The 21,231-nt window shown below is 42.9% G+C and overlaps 1 protein-coding gene and 1 long non-coding RNA gene across 3 annotated transcripts in view; one reads left to right on the top strand and one right to left on the bottom strand.

Annotated features, from left to right (window-relative positions):
* CPM (carboxypeptidase M) overlaps positions 1-21,231 on the top strand; it is an 80,934-nt gene that overhangs the window by 25,073 nt on the left and 34,630 nt on the right. The gene's annotated exons all lie outside the window — the stretch shown is intronic.
* Positions 1,935-20,582, bottom strand: LOC125170537 (uncharacterized). Its single transcript, XR_007154069.1, has 3 exons — positions 20,572-20,582; positions 13,652-13,662; positions 1,935-2,040 (listed from the first exon to the last, which is right to left on the bottom strand). It is a non-coding gene; the product is annotated as an uncharacterized LOC125170537 (long non-coding RNA).

The raw sequence follows: 21,231 nt of genomic DNA, 5'->3' as shown, positions 1-21,231 counted from the left end.
CCACTCAAAACCACCTCCGTACCTTTCTTCCTTTGGCATTAGAACTATGCAACCCTGTACTTTGTGTGTTACACCAGTGAGCTATACCAGTTCATCTGTCAGACACACATCGCTTGCTATGTGCCAGACCCCGTTCCAAGTGCTTTTTGCGGGTTAGTTCATTTACTCCTAACAACCCCGTGAAGGTACAGTTACAAGCCTTATGTACACACAGGGAAACTCGGGCTCCGAGGAGCTAAATTGAGTACAGGGTCACACAAGCAAAATCACAATTTGGACCCAGGTAATCTGGCTCCAGGTAGGCATAACCACACGCTGATCCTGCCTGCAAATTGGCAATTTTGGCAAACGCAATGATCAGGAAAGAATTATACTCTGATGAACTCTTGTGAGGCGGAGCTGAGAAACCTGTGTCAGGAAGTGTCTGTGGTTATCCAGCCATCCTGGGAACCTCTTGTAAGCTGAAAATTAGCTGCCGTTCCAGCCCACCTGCACCCCAGACTGGCCCTTTGACTTCACTTACTGTGTGAGCTCTGTAGTTCCTGGCAAAGGTCAGCCCTGTGGTAAAAACCTGAGAAGAGTGCCCTCAGATACGAGACATGGTGTATCAGTTTAGGGAGAAGTTCTGTTTATGCTTCTTTCTGGAAAGCAGTGGTTCTCAATCTGGTTTGCATCTCACAATGAACTACTATATGGCCCTGAGAATGAATGATTTACATTGATAAATGACAGTATGTGCAAATCCACAATAGGGGACAGAGCCTGGAAGGAGGCACAAGGGTGCTTCTAGAGTGCTGGTTACACAACTTTGTTCAGTTTATACAATCCAATTTTCTATGTGTATATTATATTTCAAGAAGGAGGTTATTTTTTTAAGGTGTGTATTATAGTCAGCTGAGGTACTGTGAAAAATGCAAACTCCTGAACTTTGGATTCCCATTCTGGGGTGGGGGTGGGGTGGGTGGTGGAGGGCCAAGAGTTTGCAGGTTTAAAAAAATTTGTTTTAATGTTTTTATTTATTTTTGAGAAAGAGACAGAGTACAAGTTGGAGAGGGACAGAGAGAGAGGGAGACACAGAATCGGAAGCAGGCTCCAAGCTCTGAGCTGTCAGCACAGAGCCCAACGCGGGGCTTAAATTTATGGAAGGTGAGATCATGACCTGAGCAGAGGTCGGACACTTAACCAACTGAGCCACCCAAGTGCCCCCAAGAATTTGCAGTTTTAACAAAAACCCCAGATAATTCTGCTGCAGGTAGTCTAGAGATATGCTTGTAAGAAACACAGCAATGCTGCCCGACCTAGTCTAGTTCTGCTCTTTATCTGCTTAACTCTGGCCATCAACAGGACTATATGAGAGGAGCAAAAGAATTACTTGGGAATGACTGAACTCACACCGTAGGATATATCACAAAAATGCAGAAACACTGTATAAAATGACTGCAACAAGATTTCTCTGAATCCCCCTCCTGCCTATATGAGAGGTGTTTATTTGTAAATATTCCTGCCTTTTAATGGAAAGAGGACAAACCAAAGTTTATCTCCGTTAGGTAGAAGTCATCCATGTATGATTGTGTCACCATCCACATCCTCCACCCCGTCTTCCCCTTCTACCCAAATGCAAAAGCCATGGTTAAGACTGTCCCTCCCCAGGCTTCCCCCTGGCCTTTGTCACACCATTTCATGCCTACCTATGTGTGTGCTAAGTGGAGAGGGTGGCTTGAATGGTCCATCATCATCCATCTTTAAGAGTGCATTTAGCTTCCACAGGAGGCCTACATGCCACCGCCTGGGCCGCTGCCATGTCTCTCATGATCCCTGACTAGTTCCAGTACGTTTTGCAAGCACTCCACACCAATATTGGTGAATTGAGAGATGAAGATATCTCAACAGGAAAGTTGACATAGGAACAGGAAATAGCCTTTGCCATCACTGAGTTGAGGGTGTGGGGTGAAGATATGCTCCTGTGATGTTGAGGAAAGCAGATATCGATCTCCTCAGGAGGGCAGGAGAGCTCACTGAGGATGAGATGGAATGTGGGATCTCCATGATGTAGAATCCACACCAGTATAAGATCCCAGACTGGTTTTTGAACATACAAAAGGATGAAAGATATAGCCGGGTCCTGGCCAATGGTCTGTACAACAAGCTTCATGAAGACCTGGAGCCACTAAAGAAGATTTGGGCCCATGGAGCGCTGTGCCACTTCTGAGAATTTCATGCCTGAGGCCAGCATGCCAAGACCATAGGGCACCATAGCCACACCGTGGGTGTGTCCAAGAAGAAAGAAATCTGTAGGCCTTATCTGTTAATAGTTTATACACCTTGGGGCACCTGGGTGGCTCAGTCGGTTGGGCGTCCAACTTCAGCTTAGGTCGTGATCTCATGGTTCATGAGTTTGAGCCCCATGTCAGGCTCTGTTCTAACAGTTCTGAGCCTGGAACCTGCTTCAGGTTCTGTGTGCGTGTCTCTCTCTCTCTGCCCTCCCCCGTTCGTGCTTGCGTGTGCATGTGCTCTCGCTCTCAAAAATAAACATTAAAAAAAGTTTTTTAAAATAGTTTATACACTAAAAATAAAAACTAAAATAAAAAGGGCATCTAATGCTGAGTAATGGTTGAGCATGTCTCGAGGTAGCACGCTGTTAGTAATTCTGTGGCTGAGCACTGCTGACTTGAGCAGTGAGAAGACCCTGGCAAATCTCATTGTCTGTCCTCCCTTAAGAATCTGTCTCATCTTTTTCAGCCCGATCATTTGAGCATGGCAAAGTGACATAGGTGACGGCTTGAATACAGTCTCTGTCCACAAATTTCTCAGACTCAATTGAGGCGAATAGAGGCACGCTGTTAGAAAAGATTAAGGCTGGCCCCCAGGTGCTGCAAATGGTGAGTGCAGAGCCGTGATTTTCCCAGCAGATGTGAGATAAGCCACGGCTGCAGTGATCCATTGTGAGAAAGTGTCTAATATAGTCAAAAACTGTCTTTGGAATGGCTCCTTATAACTAGGCTTTCCATGACGGTTCCTGGGTCACAGCCCATGGAAATGTAGTTGCTTTTCGAGGGGCTTGACTTGCCTTCTGCATTTACGTGTATGAAATCGGTTCTAGGTCTTTGGACCTGGCATCTGGCCCACTCTTTCCTGAGAATGGTTTGCCTGTGAGCAATGTGCTTGGTGAACAAGCTGCCTCCTAACCTTGTGAAATTGGCAGTGCATGAATTGTTAAATATTTTATAAACTGACAAAGATCAAGATAAGATGTGCTTAAATGGGTGGGTAAACTCAGGTACCTTATTAACAGCTGCATTTCCTCATGCTTCTCAGAAATGGGCATTTCACAACCAACATTTTAAGGTGGGAGCTGATCTGAGATGTAAGCTTAATTACACAGTTTGATAAAGCCAATGAGTTGGGCCTGGGAGATTTTCTTACCTTTAAATAAGTCCGTGGAGGTGGCCCCTGCAATCTTGGATCTACTCTGGCAGGCAGTTCAGAGCCTGAACACTCAGTGTTGCTCCTTTAGGGTACATTGGGTAAAAGCTGCAGTTACGAGTCCAGGATGGCATCGCTAAAGCCCTGGTCTTCAGCTTAGAAAAGACTTAGGATTGGCCAGTTGTATACACAGCCAGAGAAACAGTTGGGAAACTTAACAACTTCCAAAATAAATGCTGGCTTCTTTGTGTATATGTAGACCTACTTTGCAGATAATGTTGACTTTGTTTTTTGAGGGGGAATGCAGGGAGTGTTTGAAACTTTTTTTTAATTCAAGTACAGTTGGCACACAATGTGACATTAGTGTCAGCTGTACAGGGTAGTGATTCAGCAGGTCTGTATGCTGTGCTCCCCACAAGAGTAGCTACCATCTGTCCCCGTACAGCGCTGTTACGACACCACTGATCGTATGTCCTGCGCTGTGCCTTTCATCCCTGTGATTTATTCATTCCCTAACTGGAAGCCTGTACCTCCCACTTCCCTGCACCTATTGTGCCCATCCCCCACCACGGTGACCATCAGTTCTCTGTGGTTGCAGGTCTGTCTCTGCTTTTTGTTGGTTATTCACCTGTTTTGTTTTTTTAGATTACACACATAAGTGAAATCACACGGTATTTCTCTCTCTCTGTCTGATTTATTTCACTTAGCTTAATGCCCTCTAGGTCCATATATGCTGTCACAAATGGCAAGGTCTCATTTTTTCTTACGGCTAAGTAGTGTGTGTGTGTGTGTGTGTGTGTGCGCGCGCACGCACGTGTGTGTGTGTGTGTGTATATCACAGCTTCTTTATGCATTTTATCTATCACTGAATGCTTGGGTTGTTTCCATATCTTAACTATTGTAAATAGTGCTCCAGTAAACATTGGGATGCATATATCTTTTTGAATTAGTATATTTCCTTTTGGTGAATACCCCAGATAGCATTGATTTTTGAGTGGTAAGTAGTTTCTCAAAGCTCTTGCAGACACAAAAGAAAATAAACACATCATATTCCAGAGAGCATCTCTCATTAATGAGTCTGACGGAATGTCAGTATCAGAGAAGTAACTTAAGAGTTGCTTTTTTGGGTGTGTGATGTGTGTGCAGTATGTGGTGTGTGTGTGGTGCATATGTATTGTGTGTGCTGTACTGTTGGTGTAAGTTGATGTGTGTCACGTGTGGCGAGGGTCTGGTGTACTTGTGGTTTTGTGTGGCATAGGTGTTCTGTGTATTTGTGGTCTGTGTGGTGTATATGGAGTATGTGTGTGATATCGGTCTTCTGTGTATCGTGTATGTTCTGTGTGTGACGATCTTTGTGTGGTATATGTGTTGTCTATCAGCTGGTCAAATATGAGAGGTATGTGGTTGTTGTGTTTATTGTGTCTCCACGTGTGGTATGAATGTCATGTATGTGGTGCATGTGTGTTGTGTGTTTGTGGTATGTTTTGTGTGTGTGCTGTATGTCTAAGGGGTATTTGTAAGGTGTGTATGCTATGCCAGTGCACACACCGCATACACGAAATACCTACCACACGACATCACATATACACTGCACATTCACATACACCACACACAAAACATACACTACAGTGACCACATATACACCATGCAGCTGACACATACAACTGCAATCACTCATACACCAACCACTCGTATAAACACACGCACCACACATACAACACGACACACATACAGCATATAACACATGTACATCACACAACATATACAACACAAAACCACACCTGTACCAAACACACCCCACACTCACCAACCTAAACCCTACACACTGCATAGCACATATGCACTATTCATACATACCACACACACACACACACACACACACACACACACACACACACACACAGTTTCCTTTCGTGGGGTGGGGAGAGGGATGAGGAAGATGAAGCTTTCGTTTGCTTTAGGAGTGAGATGCCTGATGGCTGTAGGAGTTAGATGCCTCAAGTTCTTGTCTGGAGAAAGGTAAATATCTACTGCATCTAAGATGGTGACAGAAAGTTCTGTTTTGTATTGGAAGAGTCATGTGGAAGAGAGAGTAGTCGTAGAGTGAAACAAACAAAAAACCAGTTCAGATCCAAGCCATCTGAGCTGTTCCCTCACCTGTAAAATGAGAATACCTGCCTTCCCTACCTCATGGGGTTTCTGCTGCAGATTAAGTATGATGATGTGTATGAAAGCACTTAGGAAATTATGTAAAATACTAGTATTTTAAGCAGATAGGATTTCTTAAAATCTTTGAGTTATTCCTCAGACTCTATGATGGACGTCATTTAAATATGCTATTTCCTTTGTAATCCTAATAATCAAATTCTCTGTGAAACCCTGGAAAAGCCCAGAAATTCCTATGCAGGCAGCCCACTCTAGAAGGCCTCTCAGAGGGACCATTGTGAGAGTGTCTGCTGAAAACACCATTGCAGGTTGCTTTGTAAGCTTGAGAAGTGTGTTCACAGTTTCCGAAGGTGGGCTGTGGCACTGATGTGAGTGGGCAACCGGCTCGTTCTTTTTAAGTAAATGTTTATATTTGTATTGACTTTGTAACAAGGACAGCAAACTTAAGCTACTTTGTTAGAGACGTTAATTAGCAGCAGCTAGGATGCCTGGTTGGGATCAGTCTGTAGAATGTGTGGCTCCCGATCTTGAGGTCGTGAGTTAGAGCCCCACATTGAGTGTAGAGATTACTTAAAATAAAATCTTAAAACAAAAGTTAGCACCAGCTTATGGTTCTAGGTACCACCCAGAACCGTAGTGTTAAAGTATGCTCATATTCTTCTTGGCGATGTGAGAAATGAAAGACAAATATAAATAAATCTCACATTTACTACTTCTTTGAAAGCACTTGAGTGATTATTATGTAGTTTCTCAAGTTTGTTGACAACAAATAAACGCTGTGATAGTTTTGTTAAAGGATAAATTGAAAGGATCTGTGAAAGCCACAAACATATGTATGGTCCTGCACTGAGGTCCATTGGGTAAAGTAGGGCCTCTCAAGTCTGTGTTGGGCTGGGTGACAGGCCCTTTTTTCTCAGACTTTGCTTCTCGGTGGCCACTGCCCTTGTCCCTGCCAACCCTCCCCTTCCTCTTCCTTAAGAGTCTTGCTGCTGTGTTCTAACTGAAGCCTGGAGGGGAATGGTGATCAAATGGAGGTCGAGAGAACAATTCCAATCATTCACATTCCTTTTTTCCCCTGATCCAAAGTCCAATCTTGAGGAAGAGATGGGACTCAGGATTGAGCTGCCCAACACCCAAGCTTTACTGATTCCTTATTTTTATCCTGCGTTAGTCACTTGGCCTTTGCCGGCTAAATGACTTGATGATCAGAAGGCTCAAAGGTCATATAAATCATACGATTTAAAAATATTTTTGTGGCCTTTTTTTTCTGGTTGTTGTAAAAATGAAAAAATGTCCTTTAGTTAACGTTCACATTGACATCAAGATGAGTTTTCTTTCTCACTACCTGCAGAGATGTAATAAGCTAATAGGCCTTGATTCGAGATAGTTTATATGGTAATTTCTTAAGTCCTTTTGTAGGATTGTTCTGTGTTTTTTCTGGGAAGAGGCAGCCTGTGAATTTCTTACCTCCAGGCCTCCATTCCCTTCCTTATGGCCTCACCTTTTGGGTGAACGCCTCTGACCTTTCTTGATCCTATGTGTCTCACTTTTATAAGCTGCAGAAGCCAGTGGAGCAGGCCATGGGTTTTTTTGTTTTTTGTTTTTACTTTTACCTTTTTGAAACCTCTCCTCTCCGCAGCTTTTCATTTTGAAATTTTTAAGACCTACAGAAAATAAATACTCACACAGTCTTCATGCAGAACCCCCAGTTGTTAATATTTTGCCACATTTGTTTTGTCTCTCTCCTGAGCTTTATCTGTAGATTTTGCTGAACTATTAGAAATAGTCAGTAGCTTGCCACATCATCCCTAAATACTTGAGCATGCATCACCTAAAAATGAATTCTTCCCGCCTTACCACAGCACACCATTATTAAACTCAGAAAAATAATACTCAGTGAATAATATACTCCATTTTCAAGTTCTCCAATCATTCCAAGAATGCCTTTTATAATTTATGTTCTCTTAGAATCCAGTCAAGGCTCACACATTGGATTATAGTATTATATCTCTTTAGTGTCATAATCTGGGACAGTCCCCCTGCCTTTTGTTGACATTTTGAACGCATGTTGTACCAGTTTTATGTCATTGACTGATTCCTTAATGAACCAATTCCTTATCTACAAGCTCTTGGGTTATGCCCTTTCAGTGATGAGAGTGGAAATCAACATGGTTTCCAGCCTCATTAGCCTGGAGATAGTTAAAATCCTTGTGATGGCTTCAGTCACGTTGGTAATAAGCCATGTAAGAAAATGTGAAAGACTTGTTTATGATTAACAGTTCAGCAGGATTAGCTGAGGTGACTGGTTTCCTGCCCTGCCCTCTGGCCATGTGGGCTTACAGCTTCCAGGCTCACCACCACCCTTAGGCATCTCATCCTGGGAATTCTGAGTGAGATTCAGGGCTTGGACTTAAAATAAACTCATTGGATGTCTGGTGATATGAATGTTTTGTGACACTTTTTGCTAATAGATTTTGAAGGACATGTTTTCTCAAGATAGCACCTTCTACTTTCTGAATCCATACTTCTATTTTTTTTTTTTTAACTTAAGTATGTATTGGTCTATCTAAGCTGATCTGATCTGCAGATCTTCTGGAACATACATTTCTGCTGACTCTTGGCACAAGGTCTCCATCCATGTGTTATGGACACTTTATATTTCAAATTTTTCTTTAATTGTTCTAATGCTGCGTCGTCTGCTAGAGCCTATAGTTTGTCATGAGCCAATTCCGTGCACCCAAGGCCCTCGAGCAGATGTGTGCTTACCATGTTTCTGGCACTATTTGTAAAGCTTGTGGGGATTAAATGAGATAGCCCCATGAAGTGTGAGTACCCTTAATCCTGTAACCAGGATGACAAAACTGATGCACTCAGAGAGATTAAGCAACTTGCTCCATACCACACGGCTAGTAAGTGGCAGAGTGGGGGGCTAAACCCTGCAATTTGATTCTAGAATCTGTGTCAATACATAATGCCGCTGCAGGGATACTGCCTATCTTTTAAGAAATCCCAGATGCTGTTTTGAGGCAGATGGTGTAGCACTGAAATACTGGTTTTGATGTCTTTACTAAAGTATTTATTTGTGAGATTAAAATTTTTTTAATGTTTATTTTTGAGAGAGAGAATATGCAAGCAGGGCAGGGGCAGAGAGAGAGGGCCACAGAAGATCCGAAACAGGGTCTACATTGACAGCCTGATGCAGGGCTCGAACTCATGAGCCGTGAGATCATGACCTGTGCTGAAGTCAGGCGCTTAACCCACTGCGCTAATCTCACAAACAGGGGCCCCTGGGTGGCTCAGTTGATTGTCCGACTTCAGCTCAGGTCATGATCTAATGGCTTGTGAGTTCAAGCCCCGTGTCCGGCTCTGTGCTGACGGCTGGGAGCCTGGAGCCTGCTTCAGATCTGTGTCTCCTCTGTCTCTGGCCCTCCCCTGCTCACACTCAGTTTCTCTCTCTCTCAAAAATAAATAAACATTAAAAAATAAAAATCTCAGAACAGTGTTACTAGTGAGAAGTCCACCTTTGTTAACCCCGCAAATCCATCAAATGTCCTGGTTTTTGGTCAAGTCGAGTCCTTGAGGGACCCCATCCCATGTTGGCAACTTCAGGGCTTTTCTTGCTGTCAGGAGCTCCACATCCTTCTGTCTGGACTCTGGCCCGCTTGACTTTCAAATGAAAGAAAGACTTTTAGGGCACAATCTCAGGGAGCGGGCTGATGGAAAGAAATGGTTCTGTCCTCCAAAGTAGTTTATGAGGAAACTAGTAAGTCAGTTGCCCTTATTCCTTGCCACTAAAAGATGAGTTCTTATGGTAACGATAAATAGGCAATAAAGTTAAGCCAGCCCTCAGCCAACTGTCTTTTTCTGGGCCAAATGCATGTGAATTGACCTCATCATAAATCACAACTCTCTGACACCTACAGGAAACTCGTAAGAAATAAAAGCAGCTGGGGAGAAAGAACTGGAACATCAATACTGAACGAGAGAATGCCCCTGACAGACCATGAAAGAGAACTCTCAAACAGATAATAAATATATAGTGGTAGCTGTAATTATTTCATCTTTTAAAATAAGATTTTAAAAATCTCTTTAAGTACTTGTTTGCATTTTAAGGTAATACTCAACTTGGTTACTATGATTGCTGAACTCTTCAAAAGGATGATCTGATTATGTTTGACTATTCTCCCAAGGGACCATAAAGGGAAGTTCTCAGCTTTTTATAGTATGAGGCCTCTAGAGGTTTTCACTTGGGGGATTTAAAAACAAGTTTCCTGTCTCTATATGAGAAAAAAAAAAAAAAAAAAAAGACTAGAAAGGCTCATAGGGAGATGATGGTGGTTGGGAATGATGGCTAGTTCTTAAAACTCAATTTTGTAAAACTTCTTATCATTTACAGCTTAAAAATAAAAACATTTAAAAGAAAGGGAACAGATTCATCAGCCTCTGACCTGGAATAGAATGGGAAGACCAGAGAAGGTAGCCTTGTCAGAGGAGAAAGGCAGAGGAATTTCCTCCGATCTTGTTGGGGTTGCTGGTTAGTGATTAATGAGACCAGCCTCACTGCGTCTCTTAGAGTCGTGACTAGTGTTGAAATCAAAAAAGAAGAAAAGAGAACTTATCCCAACTTGACACATCTTCAAATTTTTCCTTTCCTTTTTTTAATTAACAAAGGGTCTCTGAGCAATCAGAAGAATCCTTGATTTAGAAATTGAAATCCCCAACCCGCCCCCCCCCCCCCAAAATTTACCTGTTCAGGAAGAAATAAAATGGAACCAAACATCTACATTCCCAGGAATCATTTCAAAACATTAGTACTGTGCATGGAGACAAATGTGTAAGCAAATGAAATCCCATCTCCCCACAATGTTGGAAGAGTCTAACTCAAAGCCAGATACTGGGTTTGGATTTCTGTGTTCTCACATAGCAATACTCCAAGAAGGTCCATCTACTCTAGATTAGCCATCTAGAAAATCAGATCCTTTGCAGATCCTACCCAAATGGTAGACTAGCTGACTTTTCCATAATACTGGAAAACAGTTGCATCTAGTCTCTGGATCAAGGGTGACCCCAGCTCCAACTGGACTTCCTGAGTTGTTAATTTATCCAGTCATCCATCCATTCGACAATCATATATTGATCATATACTATGTATGGGCCACACACTATGATGGATTCTGCAAGCACAAAGATACACAGTCCCTTGCTTGTAGGAAAACCTGTGGTTTCAACAGTGTTAGGAGAGGGGCTGCAGAAGTACTATGAATGCTCAAAGGGGAGAGTAACTCAGACTGGTAAGGGATGGTACCAACAGAGGAGAAGGGTAAGAAAGGTGTTGGATGGAAGAGGCTTTTGGTTGAGCCTTAAAAAGGCCAGTAGAAGTTGGCCACTTTGATCAGGTAAACAGAGGACTAACCATGCATTGAAGGTGCTGAGGCAGATGGTTTGGAACTACACACCATTAAGAATGGCTAGAGGGGCACTTGGGTGGCCCAGTTGGTTAAGCTTCCGACTTCAGCTCAGGTCATGATCTCACAGTTTGTGAGTTTGAGCCCTGTGTCAGGCTCTATGCTGACAGCTCAGAGCCTGGTGCCTGCTTCAGATTCTGTGTCTCCCTCTCTCTCTGCCCCTCCCCTGCTCGAGTGTGCTCGCTTTCGCTCCCTCTCTCTCTCTCTCTCTCTCTCTCTCAAAAATAAACATTAAAAAGAAAAAAAAATGGCTAGAGCCTGGTGTCTGGGATTATGGTGGGGGGCTCAAGGCCGAAAGTGGACAGACCATGAGGTCTGGTGTGCCATGCTGAGGGCTTGGGTTCTATCTTGATGCCATGGCAAACTATTACAGGACAAGCAGTGGAGCCATGGGATTCGATTCACGTTTGCTTAACCCCCCAAATAATGGAAAGTTTATAAGACATTATGCTTATTTGGACTTTGTCTTTTCTTTTTCTTTTTTAATTTTTTTTGAGAAAGAGAGCAACAGAGTGCAGGCTGGGGAGGGCAGAGAGAGCGATCTGAAGCAACCTCCAGTCTCTGAGCTATCAGCACAGAGCCCAACATGGGACTCGAACCCACGAACCGTGAGATCATGACCTGAGCCGAAGTTGGACACTTAACTGACTGAGCCACCCAGGTGCCCCTAGACTTTGTTTTTTCAAATGATGAAGGTGATGTCAGAAAGTCAGGGGTGCCTCGTTGGCTCAGTCAGTAGAGCATGCTACCCTTCATCTCTGGGTCCTGAGTTCAAGGACCACATTGGATGTAGAGATTACTTTTAAAAATAAAAAATAAAATATGACCTCCCAGAATATTTAAAAAAAAAATGAAAGAAAAAAATAGAAAATCAGTGTTTTTCAGGCCAGTATATAATCAGTTAGTGATGTACGGTTGTTTCAGCTAACTAAATGCCAGACTCAGTCTTGCATTTGGTACCTATTCACTGAATGAATAAATGGGAAAACTAAAGGCTAAAAAGCCTTTGTATAGGATCGTAGCTTTCACAGTGAAGCTGTACCTGATTTTTGTCAAGTTCATATGAGGATTTACAAAGGAGTCTGGTCGCCTCAGGAAGCACTCAGTCCATCAAGGCAGCAGTTGCTGGCTGTGGTGCCGGCTGCTGCCCTTGCCTGGTCTCCCAGCCGAGGGTGAGCAGAGCCTGTGCTGGCCAGTTCCTGGCTCCTGATGTCAGGTAGGCTTGTGTTCCAGCGGGTTACTGGGCTACCACTTTGCCTATGCCTGTGTTTTAGTGCATCCTTAAAGGGCCTCCTCTGTTCACCTTGCTTAACACTGCCCCACTTCCCTTCCACACGACAAGTATTTAGGTCCTTTGTTGTCCATTTTTCTTGATTCACATCCAGCTTGGCACTTCTAGAATTCAAAGCATTATTTCAGCTCTGGAATCACGTCTGTCCACCTGTAAATGCTATTTGAGCTAGCAGTTATAATGAGATGATCCAGGGGAAAAATTCCAAGAGACAGGCTTTGCTAGTGATGTCTTACTATGGTATTATTTTTTATTACAATGTTTTCAGTGCATTTTAATAGTGATTTATTGGCTGTCCACTGTCGATCAATAGCTACCATGAATGTGTAGGACACCTTCTGTGCTATAAAAACAAAACTGTAGAACACGTTTGGTAGATAATTTGGATTGAGAAAATACACAGAAGAACATTATTAACAGAGGTTTATGTATATTTTGTGCCATGTGAGTAGTGTTAAAGCAATATTTTTAGGGATGCCTGGGTGACTCAGTTGGTTAAGTGTCCCACTCTTGGTTTTGACTCAGGTCATGATCTCATGGTTCCTGAGTTCAAGCCCTGCTTAGGATTCTCTCTCCCTGTCTCTCTGCCCCTCCCTTACTTGATCTCTCTCTCAAAATAAATAAAAATAAACTTAATTTTAAAAAAACAAAGTTTTTAAACTTTCTTCACCTCTGGGTCACCACCACAGAATCTTAGGGTTCTGGGAGCCCCTGTCTGGAAAAAAACAAAACCACTGTTTTTCAGCACTAAGAATGATGAACATTCAGTGGAGGGAAATATCATTTCGGGTGGGTAGGTCACAGAGGGTATATCAGAGGAGAGGCTAAACTCTAGTACAGAATTTTTTTTTTTTTAATTTAAAAAAAAATTTTTTTTTCAACGTTTATTTATTTTTGGGACAGAGACAGAGCATGAACGGGGGAGGGGCAGAGAGAGAGGGAGACACAGAATCGGAGACAGGCTCCAGGCTCCGAGCCATCAGCCCAGAGCCTGACGCGGGGCTTGAACTCACGGACCGCGAGATCGTGACCTGGCTGAAGTCGGACGCTTAACCGACTGCGCCACCCAGGCGCCCCTACAGAAATTTTTTTAAACCCCAAATCTCAGTGGGTTATAACAGCAAAATAAAGGTTTGTATCTCACTCACATGTTTTTCATCAATCAGTTGGGACTTGGTTCCCTGTTGTCTTCCCTCCAGGACCTCAGCTGACAGCAGCCTCTATCAAAATATTGCCTGTCTTGTGATGGAGGGAAATGAACTAGCAAACCATTCCTTGGCTCTAACAGCTTTTTCCCAGAAATAACACGTGTCTTTTCTACTCACATTTCATTGGCCAGAACAAGTCATGTGACCACACCTGAGTTCAACAAGGCACTGAATGTTGGGCCAACAGTAATACAGAGGCCTCTGCTAAAAAGTGACCTTAATACTGGTGGATTGCCATGATTTACTGTAGTAGACACAATAGAGGAGAAGAAGGATCTAACTGCTCAATGCTGACAGCATTGTTAAGAAAACAAAACTCTTCCATGTGAAACCCTTAGAAAACTAACTGAAAGGGAGAATTTTGTTTTGTTAACCTGTAATTGAGCAGAATATTTTTCAGTGCCAAAGCATGTAGTGTCATTTTTTTTAAGTCTATTTATTTATTTTGAGAGAGAATGGGAGCATGAGGAGGGGAGGGGCAGAGATAGAGAATCCCAAGCAGGCTCCATGCTGTCAGCGCAGAGCCTGACGTGGGGCTCAAACCCATGAACGGTGAGATCATGACCTAAGCTGAAATCAGGAGTTGGACACTTAATGGACTGAGCCTCCTAGGTGCTCCTTGTAGTGTCATGTTATAGAAATATTGTAAAGGGGAAACCAGGGTGGATCAAAGTAATCTGGGGAAACTTCTTAGAATTAGGTTTTTGTGGAACGCATAGGATTTGTAAAGGCTGAAAATCCAGGGATGCATTTTAGGTCAAAGTTGACAGAAGTAAAGATGAGGCTGAACCTAGGGTAGGGAAAGGAGCCTGATCCCACGAGGAGCATCTGTGAGCAGATAGTGAGAAATATGAGTGCAGGGTGGGTGACGGAAGACCCTGAAAGCCTGGGGGAGGAATTTGGATCTGATGTGCCAGTATTTACTAAAAAAAGTAGTCCTGGAGAGGCACCAATATCGTGTGAAATGCTGCGGTAAGATATTTATTGAACACCTGCTATGCACCAGGCACTGTTTGCTACGAATAGAGCAGTGAACAAAACAGGCAAACCAAACAAAATAGTAAACACACAGGGAGTGCACTTGTATGTTGCATTCTAGTTGAGACAGACATTATGCAAGTAAATGATTCAATTTTCAGTCTTAATGAAAAATGCATGAAAAAAGATACACAGGATTGGAGAATGATCAAGCTATCCAGGGCAGTGTGGTAGTATTCGTACATCAGGGGGATGAGATGGGGAGGATGACAAGACACCGGTGAAGACTGATAAAGTGAGGGAGTCCTAGGTGATAGCCAGCATCCATAGGCCCAGCATCCGACAGCAGGATTGGCACACTCAACTGATGAAAACCTCCTGATCCAGGCCTAGTCCATCTGTGTACAAGATACTAGGAATACTGGGTCCAAAGAAGGTGGCCATTGGGATCTACTGCTCATGTATCAGTTGGAAAAGTGCTCAGTGGATGTGGTGCCTAGATCCAAAGCATGCAGGTATGACACCCGTGCAGAAGCCCTAATGACCTCTGAGTCCCACAGCCTCCTCTGGGCCCAGGCTCTCACAACAGGTAGCCCCACTTGGGACCCCACACCAAGATCACTGTACAGTGGGAAACTCTGGTGCAGCAGACGTCGGTGTCCAAAAACTGCCTAGGAGTGCTGGGATGCCTCCTGTGTCCCCTTCATCCCCCTATTAACCTGAGCCACAGGACCCATGGCCCTTAATGGAATTTGGAATTGCCCCATCATTGCTTCCAGGCAGAACATAGCACTTGCTCTTACCACAGTAACAGCAGGATCCCTGGGACACCCGATTCCTTTCCAAACCCCTGAGCCCCTTCTCAACAAGTTCCTCTGTTCATAAACAAGATCAGCTTTGTGGGGATCAAGTGGCTGACTTGGGGGGGTCATCGCATCTGTTCGAGTATGGGTTCTTGGCTTTGCATGTACAGAAACAGACTGGGTGTTCATGGTGGCTGGCCAGAACCCCTCACTTCAGTACAGAAGCCACGGTAAATGCTGGCTGATTTGCCATAAAGGAGGGCGTGTGCATGAATTTTGGGTTCCAGGTATAGAGCAAATGAGTTTTGCCCATGTGTTTATTTCTGTTGCTGTTCCATCCTCCCTACTTTTTAAGCCTTATCTTTGTAGATTAGAAGCCAAACATTTCAGGAAAAGCACCTAACAGCCAGGTCCCCTGAGGTATATCCACCCCAGATTCCACACTTTGGGGCAAAGTCTCTAAGGCTTGCCTATAATCCTTAAATAGCAGTTTGCAAACCAGTTTGGGGTTTGCATACCAAAGGGAGCAAACAGGAGCTTTAACTTCTCAAACCATCTTCATAGTACCCTCAACCTCTGCCTTCTGTTTCCAATTCTCCAGAGGGAGAAGGAAAAAAATCTCAACACCAGAAATGGTGCATATAGAAAGCTTGGGGCACCAGTTTGCATTTCTTTCATTTTTCTTTTTGTCATTTTGTCTTTTTTTGTTGTTTGTTTGTTTTAGTTAACATACTGTGCAATATTGGTTTCAGGAATAGAATTCAGTGATTCATCATTTACATACAGCACCCAGTGCTCATCCCCCCACACCTCCTTCCATCAATCCTCAGTTTGTTCTCTATCATTGAGTCTCTTGCAGTTTGTATCCCTCTCTCCTCTTCCCCCACTCCCCCTTCCATATGTTCATCTGTTTTGTTTCTTAAGTTCCACATGTTAGTGAAATCATATGGTATTTGGCTTTCTCTCATTGGCTTATTTCACTTAGCATAATACATTCTAGCTCCATCTATGTCATTGCAGATGGTAAGATTTCATTCTTTTTGGTGGCTGAGTAATATTCTATTGTGTATATGTGTGTATGTACATACTCAAATACACCCCATCTTCTTTGTCCGTTCATCACTTGGTGGAAATCTGGGCTGTCTCCATAGTTCGGCTATTGCTGATAATGCTGATAAAAACATCAGGGTGTATGTACCCCTTCGAATCTGTATTTTTGTATTCTTTGGGTAAATACCTAGTAGTGCAATTGCTGGATAACAGGGTAGTTCTATTTTCATTCTTTTGAGGAATCTCCATATTCTCTTTTTTTGCCTTTGATTTTTCATCTTTTCGGTAGCTAGAGCAGTGCAGAAAAGTGACTGGGAACAAAGCATGTGGATGGACTACCCAGCTCTATCTCTTGTTACAGCAGTTCTTTTTTTTTTTCTTTTTAAGTTTATTTATCTTGAGAAAGAGAGGGAAGGAGAATCCCAGTGAGGCCCCGTGCTGTCATCAAGGAGCCCAACACAGGACTCAATCTCATGATCCATGAGGTCATGAGCTGAGCTGAAATCAACAGTTGGACGCTTAATGGACTGAGCCACCCTGGCACCCTGTCACAGAAGTTCTTAAATTTCAGTATGCATGAGAATCCCCTGGCTTCTTACTAAAACACAGACTACTGGTCCTCACTCTCAGCTTCTGATTCAGTATATCTGGGGTGGAGCCCAAGAAAGTGCATATTTAACTAGTTCCCATGTGACGCTGATGCTGCTGGTCCTGCGGCCACATTTGGAGAATGACGGCCTTCTGAGGTTACCTAAGATTGTGTCCACCTGGGTAAAAGGCTAATCCTACTACCACTAATCCTAGATACCACTTACAGTTGTCGGGGGTGTTAAGTGAATATGCACAAAATGCTTTGAGCTATGAATACTATGCAAGCATAGCCAGTCTGGAAATTTTTGCCCATGCTTTTTGTCCCTGTTTTATTTGCTCTGGTTTGTATGTGTTTTGTTTTCGTAATGAGTCACTTAGCAGGAACCTCTTTTCCTCTACTTCGAAGTCAGAGGACATGTGAACTTTGGAGGCCAAATGTTCAACTTGATTTAAGTAATGTGCTGTTTTCACCTTGTCCATTATCGAATGCAGGGCTTCGTAGCTGTGTGTCAAGCTGTGTGTGTGTGCAGGTAGTGGGAAGGTGCACAAGTGAAATGGAAGGTTTGGTGTCAGATCTTTGGGAAGGAGGAAGGAATTCATCAGCCTTACAACAGCCTTGCCCACTGAGCTGTTATTCCCACTTCTATATGCGGACACTCTATCAGGCAAGCTCCCTCAAGCTCTGACTTGGGTTCAGAGGGTAATTGTAGGGATACACAGAGCAATGCAGAGTCTGGGAAACCAGCAGCTGATTCATCCCTCTGGATACCAGAGCTACGTGGATCATACAGTACATACCAACAAGCCTCATGAAAAACCGGAATGTGGCTCATCATTACAGCCACTCTGCTCCAGTGGCCAGGCCACCCAGGCAGAGTCTGCTTCTCTCTGGGCACGTTCCACTGAGAAGCTCTGAGCAGAGTCAGACAGGATAGCCTTCAAATCCGGTGTCTTATCTTGGCTCAGTTGGTCATCCCAGGTGGCAGCCTGGGTCTTGCCCCAGGTGTAAACCATAGCAACACAACATTGAAAGAATTGCCTGGGAATATTTCCCATGGGGGAGGTTGGCTCTGGCCTTTCTAGAACTTTCAGGGAGATTAAGGCAGCCTGGAGTCCTCAGAAGAATACAGATTTTGGAATCAGACCTGGGTTAGAACCCTGCCACTTGAATCAGTTTCCTTAACAGTAAGTTGTAGGTACCACCCACCATATGAAAGTGTTGTGAAGTTCAGGTAACAAAGTGCTTAGGGGGTCTGATGCATAGGAGAAAAAAATTATTTGATTTCATCACCCTATCACTCAAACCCTTATCACTCATGGTGTGCCATTGTCAACTCTTGTAGATTCATATGTTAATTTAAGGCTTTTTTTTTTTTTTTAAGGCTTTATATGCTATGGAGCTATTTCCTTCCATGGTACCTTTTTTTTTTTTTTTTTTTTTTTTGGACAGTGTATCACATGAGCAAGGTGGGGGGAGGGGCAGAGGGAGTGAGAAAGGGAATCCCAAGTAGGCTCCATGCATAGCTTGGAGCCTGACCTGGGGCTCAATCCCACAACCCTGGGATCCTGACCTGAGCTGAAATCTAGAGTCAGACACTCCACCGACTGAGCCATCCAGGTGCCCCTCCATGGTACTTTTTAAATGAAAATCTGTTTTACATGGTTGTAGTTTATATAATTTTGTATTCTTATTTCTTTCACATGATAAAATAGTTTTGTTATAAATTATGTAATTTTAGTGGATTTACATAAAAATACTTACTGAAGTGGCTCAATCAGTTAAGCGTCTGACTTCGGCTCAGGTCATGATCTCGCAGTTTGTGGGTTCAAGCCCCACATCAGGCTCTGTGCTGACAGCTCAGAGCCTGGAGCCTGCTTTGGATTCTGTGTCTCCCTCACTCTCTGCCCCTCCCCTGCTTGTGCTCTGTCTCTCTCTTTCTCTCTCTCTCTCTCAAAAATAAATATTAAATTTTTTTAAAAAAACTTAATTTTGAACATCTAACAAAAGAGTATTGGTTGAATAAATGGTAATGTATTCATATGGTAAGATATTACGCAGCCATTTAAAAAGGAGTATATTTGTTAACATAGAAGCATGTTCATGATTATATGTAAAATGAAATGGTTTTACCTAAAGATCAGGTGGCTTCCAGATCTATCTGGACATTCACTATCTCAGTCTCAACAAGCTTTCACATTTTAATGGGCCTCAGAATCACCAAGGGAGCCTGTTAAATGCAGATTTGGGGCTTTACCCCTAGAGTTTGATTTAGCAGATGGGGCTCAGGGGTTGGCATTTTTACAAGGATCCACGTGATTCTGATGTGGGTATGACACTCCTCCCATCTCTACCTGTTGAAGCTGTACTTAGCTTTCCAAACTTCTGCTTTCCCCTGAACACCTGAAGTACTTCTTGGCATTTATTATCTGTTTTCTTGTCTTTGGATCTTTGTGAATCCTTCTAAATTGTAAAACTTTTCCTGATCTTCCAAGCAAACCCAGTGAGACATATATGTCACACCCCCGGGATTTGTGTCAAGCTCCCAGTTCCTGAATATAATATAGATCATGAAATATTTGAAATCCAAGTTTTGCTTACTCTGTAGTGAGGAGAAAGGCACCAAGCATTTTAGAACTCTTCACTTCTGGCATTAGAAAGAATTTGGGGGAATAGGGTAGCCTTTCCAACCTCGATAAGAAAAAAAAAGTCTTGTTTAAATTACCCTTGTCTTGACAGTCATACTGTGAAAAGTAAAGTTTGTTCTCTGTCCATTTACTCTGGTCTAAGCCAGAGGTGGCCAGTGCTTGTGGAGAGGGGGTTAAGACCCTTCAAGAAGCTTGTCATTCCAAAAGCATTGCATGAATATCTTCCAGGATCATTGGTTGGTTTTCATTCTCAAACGTGGTGCCACTGAGGTTATTCAAGGTAAATTTCTCATCTTGCAGTTCACTTAGGAGCCATTCATGCTAAAATGGAGATTGAGTTACCCACAAAGTATTTGTTCACTTAGGTTTTTATTGGTTTGATTTCTGTCCTTCCTTAAGCCAATTAGTATTGGCTATCCATGTCAAGTCTGGTTTTGTTGTCTTTCCCTAGCCTTACGTAACAAGCCAGCTGTTGCAAATCGGTTGTGATAGTGTTATCACAATTGGTAAATATTAGGTTGAGATTATTGAATTTTCCCCCTTGCCTAGGAGGGGACTAGGTCATATTCTGTACAAATCTGATTATTCTAGCTTGAAAGGCATTAATAGCCAGGGAAAAGAATTCTCCAGAAGGAACCCTCAAGAACCAGGGTTACTAGCTCACTCAGAAAGTTTTTCCTTACTCACATGAAAATATTAACTTTGTAGAAGTGAAACTCCAGATGCCCTAAGAATTCATACCGGAGAATAGAAGCTTCTGAGGTTAATGAAATGGTTCTGATGAGAAATCACTGGATGGCTTATACTTGCCACATGGCAAACTTGGAATCATTCTTCAAAACCCTGTTCAGAAGTCATTTATAAACCCCTAGATCTGTAAAGTTTTTCATGATCCCCTCCTTGGGGAAAATTAACCATTCCTTTTATTCTACAGGCACAACGGTACCTACATACACTTCTGTGGCCATATGCATTACGGTCTAGTGTAATGATGTGTTTGCGCATCACTAGTCTCCACTTAGATCAGAAATTCACTGGGTGTCGAGAGTATAACTTACCTGTACTGTCTGTTCACCTGCCCAAATGGCTGGATACAGTACTACTAAATGAATGAATGTATGAATGAATGAGGATTCTGCACTAAACAGGTGGCATCAGTCAGATACATGGCATTTTGTGGGTGTTTTCTGAGAAATCCTGCAGTTACTGAATTTAAAGCATCATTCTGGCATGAAAAATTTCCTTACAAAATTATTATAATAAATTATGAATGCTGGAAAAGACAGGCTGAGTATCTGTTTCTCCCTGGATTCCTCATGCCAACGGAGTGTTCCTCAGCCTGTGGGACCCCTGATTTAAGGGACTAGATCTGAAATTCCACAGAAACCTTCACATTAGCCCAGGAGCTGCTGTTAAATTCCTTCTCTGGGCTCGTGAATTCTACAAAAGGCTCAGATATCACGGGCATTTGAACTTTGTGTCCATGTGATAGCTTTCGAATATACTCCTCAATTTCTAATTTTAAAGTCTTTGTATTTAAAAGAGCCTGATGACTAAAAGAGATGATTTTAGTCATCTCTTCATCATCTCATCATCAGTTATCATGATGA

This window comes from Prionailurus viverrinus, chromosome B4, assembly GCF_022837055.1.
Source record: "Prionailurus viverrinus isolate Anna chromosome B4, UM_Priviv_1.0, whole genome shotgun sequence".
NCBI lineage: Eukaryota > Metazoa > Chordata > Mammalia > Carnivora > Felidae > Prionailurus > Prionailurus viverrinus.
This window is presented reverse-complemented; position numbering and strand designations above follow the sequence as displayed.